Source organism: Vulpes vulpes, chromosome 10, assembly GCF_048418805.1.
Source record: "Vulpes vulpes isolate BD-2025 chromosome 10, VulVul3, whole genome shotgun sequence".
Classification (NCBI taxonomy): domain Eukaryota; kingdom Metazoa; phylum Chordata; class Mammalia; order Carnivora; family Canidae; genus Vulpes; species Vulpes vulpes.
In genome coordinates this window covers 29018256-29027382 of record NC_132789.1, presented here as the reverse complement: position 1 = coordinate 29027382, position 9127 = coordinate 29018256, and positions in this window count along the sequence as shown.

Genomic DNA, 9127 nt, shown 5'->3' with positions numbered 1-9127 from the left:
CTGCTGAGCACCTTGCCCTTTGCTCCAAGTTGTCAGACGCGCGCGAACATCGCGTGGACAGGGCTTGCTCCTTCTAGCTTCTGGGGGTGCTGGGAGGGTGTGGGTGCTGGAACGCGCGCATAACGGCTGGATCCCACCGCGGAATCCTGGCTCCGTGCGAATCCACAGGGGGCCTGGCCCTCCCGGTGGGTGCACGGACCCGGGGGCAGATCCGGCTCCTCCTCACCCACACGCGCGGTGCGCACGCCCCAGGCCTGGAGCCGCAGGGGCGCGGGGCCTGTCCTGCTGCGGCGGCGGGGACGCGGCGTCCGTGCGCACTGTCCCGCCGGGCCACAGCCGCGGAGGCCGCCGCCCGGGGGCCCATGCTGCCCGCTCGGGGCGACCCGGGCGCTCCAGGTCCCTGCTCCGCTAGTTGGGGTCCGCGCGCCGGAGCCCCTCCCTGCGCTTCTAGGAGGGGACAGCGCCCCCTGGTGGCCGCGGGGGGCGGGGGGGCGGGAGCCCGGGCGAGATTGGGGGAGGCTGGAGCGGGATGGGGCGCGGCGCCCGGAGCGCGGGGAGCCCCCGAGCCCCTCGCTGGGACCCACGCTCTGGGCAGAAGCCGGGCCAGCGGTGTGCCCAGAGGGCGGGACCTCTCCAGGTCGCCTCTCAGTTGTGGGCAAGGCAGCCCGGCTTCTGGGGTTGAAGGCAGAAGGGTCCCAGAGACTAAGGAACCTCTCCTCCCATCAAGCCGCGGATCATCGCCGGCCCCGAGCACGCTCCCGTCAGGTCCCACCCTCCCATCAGGTTCCCGTCCTGTCTGGAGATCCTCCCTTGGCTCCGGAGGACCAAAGAATGAGAGTAAAAGAGTATGAGGCTTGGACAGGAGTGTGAGGGTGTGTGAGTGTGTAGGTGTCTGTGTAGGTGTGAGCAAGTGAGAATGTATGTAGGAGATGTTCATTCCTCTCCTAGCTGACACACACACACACACACCCCTCATACACACACCCAGAAATGGAGCTGAACAGAAGTTTGTAAAAACTGATAAAGAGGAACCTTGCTGAAATGCAGTGGCAGGAGCTCTCATGACTCACCCCTGCACTCAAGGGTTGTCAAGTACGGATTCACAATAGAAGCATCGACAGGGGTGGAAGGCAAGGTGGGCAGTGGGTGGGGGTGACTGGGTGATGGGCACTGAGGTGGGCACTGGATGGGATGAGCACTGGGTGTTATTCGATATGTTGGCAAATTAAACACTAAAAAATAAATTTATAAAAAATAATAATAAAATAAAAGAAGCATCGACAGGAAAGAATCGTCATTTACAGGCCCCAACGGAGGAAGCAGTACAGCGCATCTCTTACAAGAAACTGACCACCCCAGCCACTCAGCCCATGAGAAACCATCATCACCCTGAACGCTTGCCTTTCTCAGCTGCACTTTCCTTCAAAACAACCCTCCAACTTTCTCCTCCTTCTCCTTATAATAATATTCCTCTGCCTTGTTTGCAGGACTCACCTATGGTTTTTGCCCTAGCTTGCTTGTCTTGAGTTGCAGTTCTCTGCTATTCCCTAACAAACCCATTTTTGCTGGTAAAATAAAGTGCTTGCTCTATTTTTCAGGTCATCGTTACTTGGAGATTAGAAGTGGGATCCAGAGGAGACCCCCCAACGACTTGGAGGCCAGCAAGCAGACCAGAGCTCACTGCTTTCTTGTTGACCTTGGAGTTTGAGGGTAAGTCTTGCCTGGATTTCGAGCCCTGCCTTCTGTGTTTTGAGCTCTCCAGGACTCATTGGGGATCTTAGAGCTTCCTCCTTTCTGAGTGTACTCATTTGGCCTTTCGTCTAACTCCTTTTTAGAACCCAACTGCTTCTATTGAAACTGTCCTAGCCCTTGATCTGATTCCCTTTGGAACCAGGCTGTTCCTGTTGGAACTGTGCTATTGATTATTTTTTTTCTGCTCTAGGGAAAAAAGCCTCTAAGAAATGGGATCCCAGTTCTCAAAATGCTTTAGGAGGGCCCTCCCTTTCCGGGACTGAGGCCAGTCTTATGTTTAAAAACTGTGGTCCTTCCTCATGCATGTTTCCAACTAAATGGACTGACTTAACCCAAAGTCATTTAGAACACCCATGGCCCTTATGGGAAATTTGGGGCCACTGTGGTCCATTCCGGGGAATTTTCAGTCTTCCCAAGCCCTTTACTCAAAGCTAAAACTAAATCTTCTGAGCATCTGGATAAATTGCAGATATCTTCTGTTCTCTGGACTAAGGCTGAATTTGGAGCCATAATCAAAGAGTTTCCTGAGGTGTTGGAGGGCCCCCCATAGGTTTGCCAAGGGATGTAATGGAGTTATTCAAACTTACCAACCTGATTTCTCAGATTTAGAAGAATTGGTCCAATGCTTGTTGGTAAGGGCCAGGACAAACACTGGGGGAGGAAACTTGCCTGAAGGGAACACCCTGAGAGAGAAAAACAAAACCAATTTTTGGCAAAAATGTTAGAACACTCACTGACAATCTCCACTGAGCTATTGCACTAGCTTTTTGTAAGCCTGTTGATGGAATGAAATTCAGGCTTGCACACAAAAATCTGGTGAACCTGGGGTGCCTGGGTGGCTCAGTTGGTTAAGCGTCTGCCTTCAGCTCAGGTCATGATCTCAGGTTCCCAAGATGGAGCAGGGAGCTGGCTCCCTGCTCAGTGGGGAGTCGTTTTCTCCTTCCTCTGCCTCTTCCTCGGCTTCTGTGGTCTCTCAAACAAACAAATAAATAAAATCTTTAATTAAAAAAAAATCTGATGAACCTGTTTGTGACTATTGTAATCAATGTGGGTTTGTTTTCAAAGAAAATCCTGGTCTTCCTGTACATGTTGAAAACCCTCGGAGAACCTTAATTCCGTGTTTATTAAGGGGCTGAACTGGGATCTTTCTCTTTTACTTAAAAGGACCAGGATAGAAAGGGAAACTATGTCCACTCCAGATAGTTAATTTGACAAACCAGCTCATTCATGGCCCCCAGATGAGACACCTAGAAGAAACACTGCTAAACTTCTTCATTTTCAACTCTAACAAACGGAGGCCCCTAGACAAAACCCAAAACCTCAAGGTCTATGCTATTACTGAAAACAGCCAGGACATACGGAAAAAGGTTGTTATAAACTTAAGTGCACCGGCTCTCTAGCCAGCTTCTCCAATATCCTCCTAATTCCCAACCACAGAGCTCTCCCCAGTGCTCTCTCTTAGTTGGCTCAGAGAAACAATGCTCCAAATTGGCAATAAATCTCTGTCATTATTGATGCTGGAGCTACACTCTTGGCGTTCAACACACTGCTGGAAAGCAGCCCCTGCCTCAGAGCACTAAAGCAGTTCAAATAGTGGGGGGCTCTAATAAACCTTGAAAGGTTCCTGTCTCAAAACCTATCCCCTTTGCTTATGTCCTTTGAGAGTTGCCCACCCATTTCTCCTTAGTTCCTTAGCTCCTAATCATTTTGGGGGCCAAGAAATACCAAAAGGGAGAAATGACTCTACAATTTGACAATGGTAATCAAAAAAGCCAGCCAAGGGGTGTGTGGATGGCTCAGTCAGTTGAGCATCTGACTCTTGATTTCCACTCAGGGTCGTGAGGTCGAGTCCCACATAGGGTTCCACACTGGGCACAGAGCCTGCTTAAGATTCTCTTTCCTGGGGCACCTGGGTGGAGTCAGTTGGACATCTGACTCTTGATTTAGGATCAGGTCATGATCTTGGGGTCATGGGATCCAGCCCTGTGTTGGGCTCAGTGCTTAGCAGGGAGCCTGCTTGGGATTCTCTCTCTCCCTCTCCCTCTGCCCCTCCCCGTGCCCTGCATGAATACTTTCTCGAAAGAAAGAAAGAAAGAAAGAAAGAAAGAAAGAAAGAAAGAAAGAAAAAAAAGAAAAGAAAAGAAAAGAAAAGAAAAGAAAAGAAAAGAAAAGAAAAGAAAAGAAAAGCAACAGTCAAACCTCTGTCATGGTCCAAAGAGATGTTCTCCCAAATGAGAAATCTGGAAAAATTGATACCCAACAATTGGCCCACAAAAAGGAAAAAACAATATTGAATATCTAATAGTTCTTCATTTAATAAAAAGTGAGAACTCTGGGGCAGCCCAGGTGGCTCAGCGGTTTAGCACCACCTTCACCCCAGGGCCTGATCCTGGAGACCCAGGATCAAGTCCCATGTCGGGCACCCTGCATGGAGCCTGCTTCTCCCTCCGCCTGTGTCTCTGCGTCTCTCTCTCTCTCTCTCTCATGAATAAATAAATAAAATCTTTTTTTTTTTAAGTGAGAACTCTGATTTGGATGAAATAACAAGATGGCCTGATCAGAAATGCTTAATTTCCCACTACCTACCACTGTACATACATTAAACCATTGGTGTAGTGACAAAATTATGGCATTCATGAACCAATACTGGTCAGGAAATACTAATAAGGCTGCAAAGAATGCCTACTTCACTTGTCCAACTGTCACTTGTCCAACTGTTCAAAGTACACTCCAGAGAACCCTGTTTAAATTGCTCCCAGATGGGGATCCCTGGGTGGCTTAGTGGTTTAGTGCCTGCCTTTCACCCAGGGCATGATCCTGGAGTCTTGGGATTGAATCTCACGTCAGGCTCCCTGCATGGAGCCTGCTTCTCCATCTGCCTGTGTCTCTGCCTCTCTCTGTGTGTCTCTCATGAATAAATAAATAAAATCTTTTAATATCATAAAAAAAAAAAAAAGGGGGGGATCCCTGGGTGGCGCAGTGGTTTGGCGCCTGCCTTTGGCCCAGGGCGCGATCCTGGAGACCCGGGATCGAATCCCACATCGGGCTCCCGATGCATGGAGCCTGCTTCTCCCTCTGCCTGTGTCTCTGCCTCTCTCTCTCTCTCTCTCTGTGACTATCATAAAAAAAAAAAAAAAAAAAAAAAAAAAAAAAAAAAATCTTTTAAAATAAATAAATAAATAAATAAATAAATAAATAAATAAATAAATAAAAATTGCTCCCAGACACTTCGAACTATCCACTGAACCATTTGAGACTTGGCAAATGGATTACATACAGCTTCTGGAATCACATGGATATGAATATGTTTTAGTTATGGTTTGTATGAATTCTCACTGGACTGTAGCTTTCCCTTGTAGACAGCCCACTGGTGCTTTTTTTTTTTAATTTTATTTATTTATTTATGATAGTCACAGAGAGAGAGAGAGAGGCAGAGACATAGGCAGAGGGAGAAGCAGGCTCCATGCACCGGGAGCCCGATGTGGGATTCGATCCCGGGTCTCAGGATCACGCCCTGGGCCAAAGGCAGGCGCCAAACCGCTGCGCCACCCAGGGATCCCCTCCCACTGGTGCTTTTGCAAGTAAAATTCTGTTGGAAAAGATTATCTCTATAGGGGGAACCCCTATAGAAATTCATGGTGATCAGGGAACCCATTTTACCGATCAGGTGCTTTAAAAAGTGTGTTTGGCCATTTTACAACATTTCCATGATGCATGTCATCTTCAATCTTAGCTGAATACAATAATGGCACCATTAAGACATGACTGGCAAAATCTGTAGAGACCCCACAAATACATGGCTTAAAGCATTGCTATTGGTCCTTCTAAATCTCATATCTACCCCCTTTGGAACTCATAGACTCTCACCCCTTGAGATAGTCACAAGACATCAGATGCACTTGATCCCTGTCCCCTTTGGCACACAATTGATAAAAAGAGATATATTTCAATATTTCAATATTGTAGTTGCTTCTATTAAAAATAACCATGCTTCTTCAATAGAGCAATCTTTTCACTGTGCACTCCCAGGAGATGAAGATCTTAAGCATCATGCCTTGCAACCTGGAGACTTTGTCTGTTGGAAAAGACACCTCCAGAAAGACTCTTCAACCTTCCTGGAAAGGTTCTTGTCAGGTACTGCTAACCAATGCTTGTGCCATGAAACTCCAGAGAACAGAATCTAGGATTCACACAACGTGTGCAAAGAAAGCATCAAACCCTCACTGGACCTGCATAGCATCTAGTGACCTGGAATCGAAGAGGACATCTGATGAGACCACTTTGCTGAGATGTCCAGACCAGACGTGTTAGAAGATTCAAGATTCACAGAAGTTTCTCTTTTTCATCTGGACCATTTAATGACTCCGAATTCTTATTCCAAGTTCATAGTTTCTGAATATATTTATTTATTTGTTTTTAAAGATTTTATTTATTTATTCATGAGAGACACACAGAGAGAGACAGAGGCAGAAAGAGAAGCAGGCTCCACGCAGGGAGCCTGATGTGGGACTCGATCCCAGGACCGCGGGATTATGCCTGGAGCCAAAGGCAGACAGACACTCAACCGCTGAGCCACCCAGGCGTCCCTGAATGTATTTATTATACTGTATCATGAATGATACATTCAGTTCCAGTTTGAGGTAACAATACTGTTTTAAAATGTCTTTGAAGTTTCCTTGTTTTGCAAAAAAATTCATCAGCTATTGCTTCACAATTATGCCTCACCACATCATCTCAAATGCGCTTGGGTAATTCCAAGTAAGCGTGCCCTTGCAGTATTCATTATTCTGCTTTCATGGTTGCTTTAAGCGGGGACTTCCAGGAGGCATATTGATTCCGAGTTTGCCTCTACAAGTGGAACTCTTCTCCTCTAAGTCGGAATAAGTGCCAATAAATATTTTCAGTTGGCTGCTTTCATACCTAGGGCTCCGAGCTCTGAAACCTTAGGATCATCATGCAATTTGGAATTGTCCTGTGACTTTTGATTCTGTACTTGTTGGCTGTCAAACCTTTGTAAAAACGACGTACCCAAGGAGGAGATGACCTCCAGTGCTTATGTTCTTGACAAGTATGGCCTATCGATGGGAGGTGCCTGAGAGTTCTCCTGCTCCCCCTTCCCTGTTATTCGAACATGATCTCAGTAGGTTTCCAGTTGGTACAATTTCTCTCCACTCTGACACATGACACCCTGGAAAGGTCCTTCCTGGCACCGAGGGACAAAAGGCCACTGAATTTAAGAAAACCTGACTCTTGATCAGGAATGCTTTCAGAGAAAGATCTTGATCAAAAAGAAGGAAATGTGAAAATTAACATAGGAAAAACCTCATGGAGATGGAGTCTGGAAGCCAGGAGAGGGAAGCTCTCCTGCCAAACCACTAGACTCCAGAGTTGTCAATTACAGACTTGCCCCAAAGAAGAATCCCCAATAAAAAAGAATCTGTAATTACAGACCCACAGGAAAAAAACATACATTGCATTTCCTACAAGAAAAAAAAAAATTCGACTACCCCAGCAACTCGGGCAGTGAAAATGGCCATCACCCTGAACTCTTGCCTTTCTCCATTGGACTTTCATTTAAAACAATCCCTCCCAACTTTTTCTTTCTTTTCCATTAAATAATGTTCCTCTATTTTGTTTGCTAGACTAGCCTATGATTTTTGCCATAGCTTACTTGTCCCAAATTGCAATTCTCTGCTACACATAATGCCATTTTTGCTGGTAAAATAACTGTCACTGCCTTATTTTTAAGGTCAGCAAATTAAAGTGGCAAAAACAGGTTTTATCCAAGAACTATTGCAACAGAGAGCCAGGCTCCATTCAAGTACAGCATGGGCAAGCGGGCAGGGGGAGGGGCAGTGAATGGAAGTTTTCTAAGAAAGGACATCATGGGAAAGGGGGTCCTGGCTAACCTGACCTAACAGGATACTTCACTGAAGACAGGCCAGGATGATCAGACCTCACCTGGGGGATGGTGGAGGATGGGGAACCCAATCAATATCAAAGATGAGGGATTCTGGTAAAACTGACTTCAGAGAGTTCTTGCTTAAAAAAACAGATTTTAGATGGGGTGCCTGGGTGGCTCAGTTAAACGTCTGACTTTTAATTTCAGCTCAGGTCATGGTCTCGTGGTCGTGGGATCGAGCCCCTTGTTGGGCTCCATACTAGGTGTGGTGCCTACTTAAAAAAACAAAAATGAGGGTAGCCAGGGTGGCTCAGTGCTTTAGCACCGCCTGCAGCCCAGAGTGTGATCCTAGAGACCCAGGATCGAGTCCCACGTCAGGTTCCCTGCATGGAGCCTGCTTCTCTGTCTGCCTGTGTCTCTGCCTCTCTCTCTGTGTGTGTCTCTCATGAATAAATAAATAAAATCTTTTTTAAAAATGAGAACAGATTTTTAGAAGAAAGTGAACAGATGGGCCTAGGAGAAGGTCCAGGAGCCTGACAAGGAAAGAATCTTTGTCAACACACACACACACACAATACCCTTAATACCCTGTAACTTAGATACCAAAAGAGAAGTTTACCCACTCTTTACACAACTAGTGTTAGATTGTAGGGACACGGTATGGCATCTGTTATAAATGCATGCAGGGGCACCTGGCTGGCTCTGTTGGACAAGCATGAGACTCTTGATCTTTGGATGGTGAGTTTGAGCTCTATGTTGGGTGTAGAGATTATTTAAAATCTTAACAGTAGGGAGAGCTGGGTGGCTCCATCGGTTAAGTATCGGACTGGATTTCGGCTCAGATCATGATCTCAGGGTTGTGGAAGCAAGCCTGGTGTTGGGCTCCATGCTCAGCGTACAGCCTGGTTGAGATCATCTCTCTCCCTCTCCCTCTGCCCTTCTCCCCACCCCATCCCCCTCTTTCTTGCACACACATGTGCCCATGCTCTCTCTCTAAAAATAACTAAATAAATACAAGCTTAAAAGTAAATAAGTAAATAAATGCATGTATATTCACATAGAAATACTGGGAACTACTAGCTCCTTTCTACACCTGTTCACCTGGCTGGAGCTGGTGTTTATTGCTTCCACTGCCCATTCTGTATTCCCTTTGCCCTCAGGGAGCCCCGCAGCTGGTCAGGATTACCCAAATCTCCATCCCTGAGGATCTAGGACATGACCACTTCTGACTGAAGGATTCAGGAGGAGCTGGCGTGAACTGTCATCAGAGGACGAAGGTGCCCTGAAGCCTTAAGAGTTCCAGTCACAGTCCTCCTGGCCCACAATACCAATAGGCTCATCGCCCAGGCCATTGTTCACTGGCATGAGATGCCCACAGTGGTCAAGGAGGCCAACTCTCACCATGTCCTTGGAAGAAACATACTTTTCTTGGGAAGAAAACTTCTAAACTAGCAGAGCCTGGAGTTGTGTGGA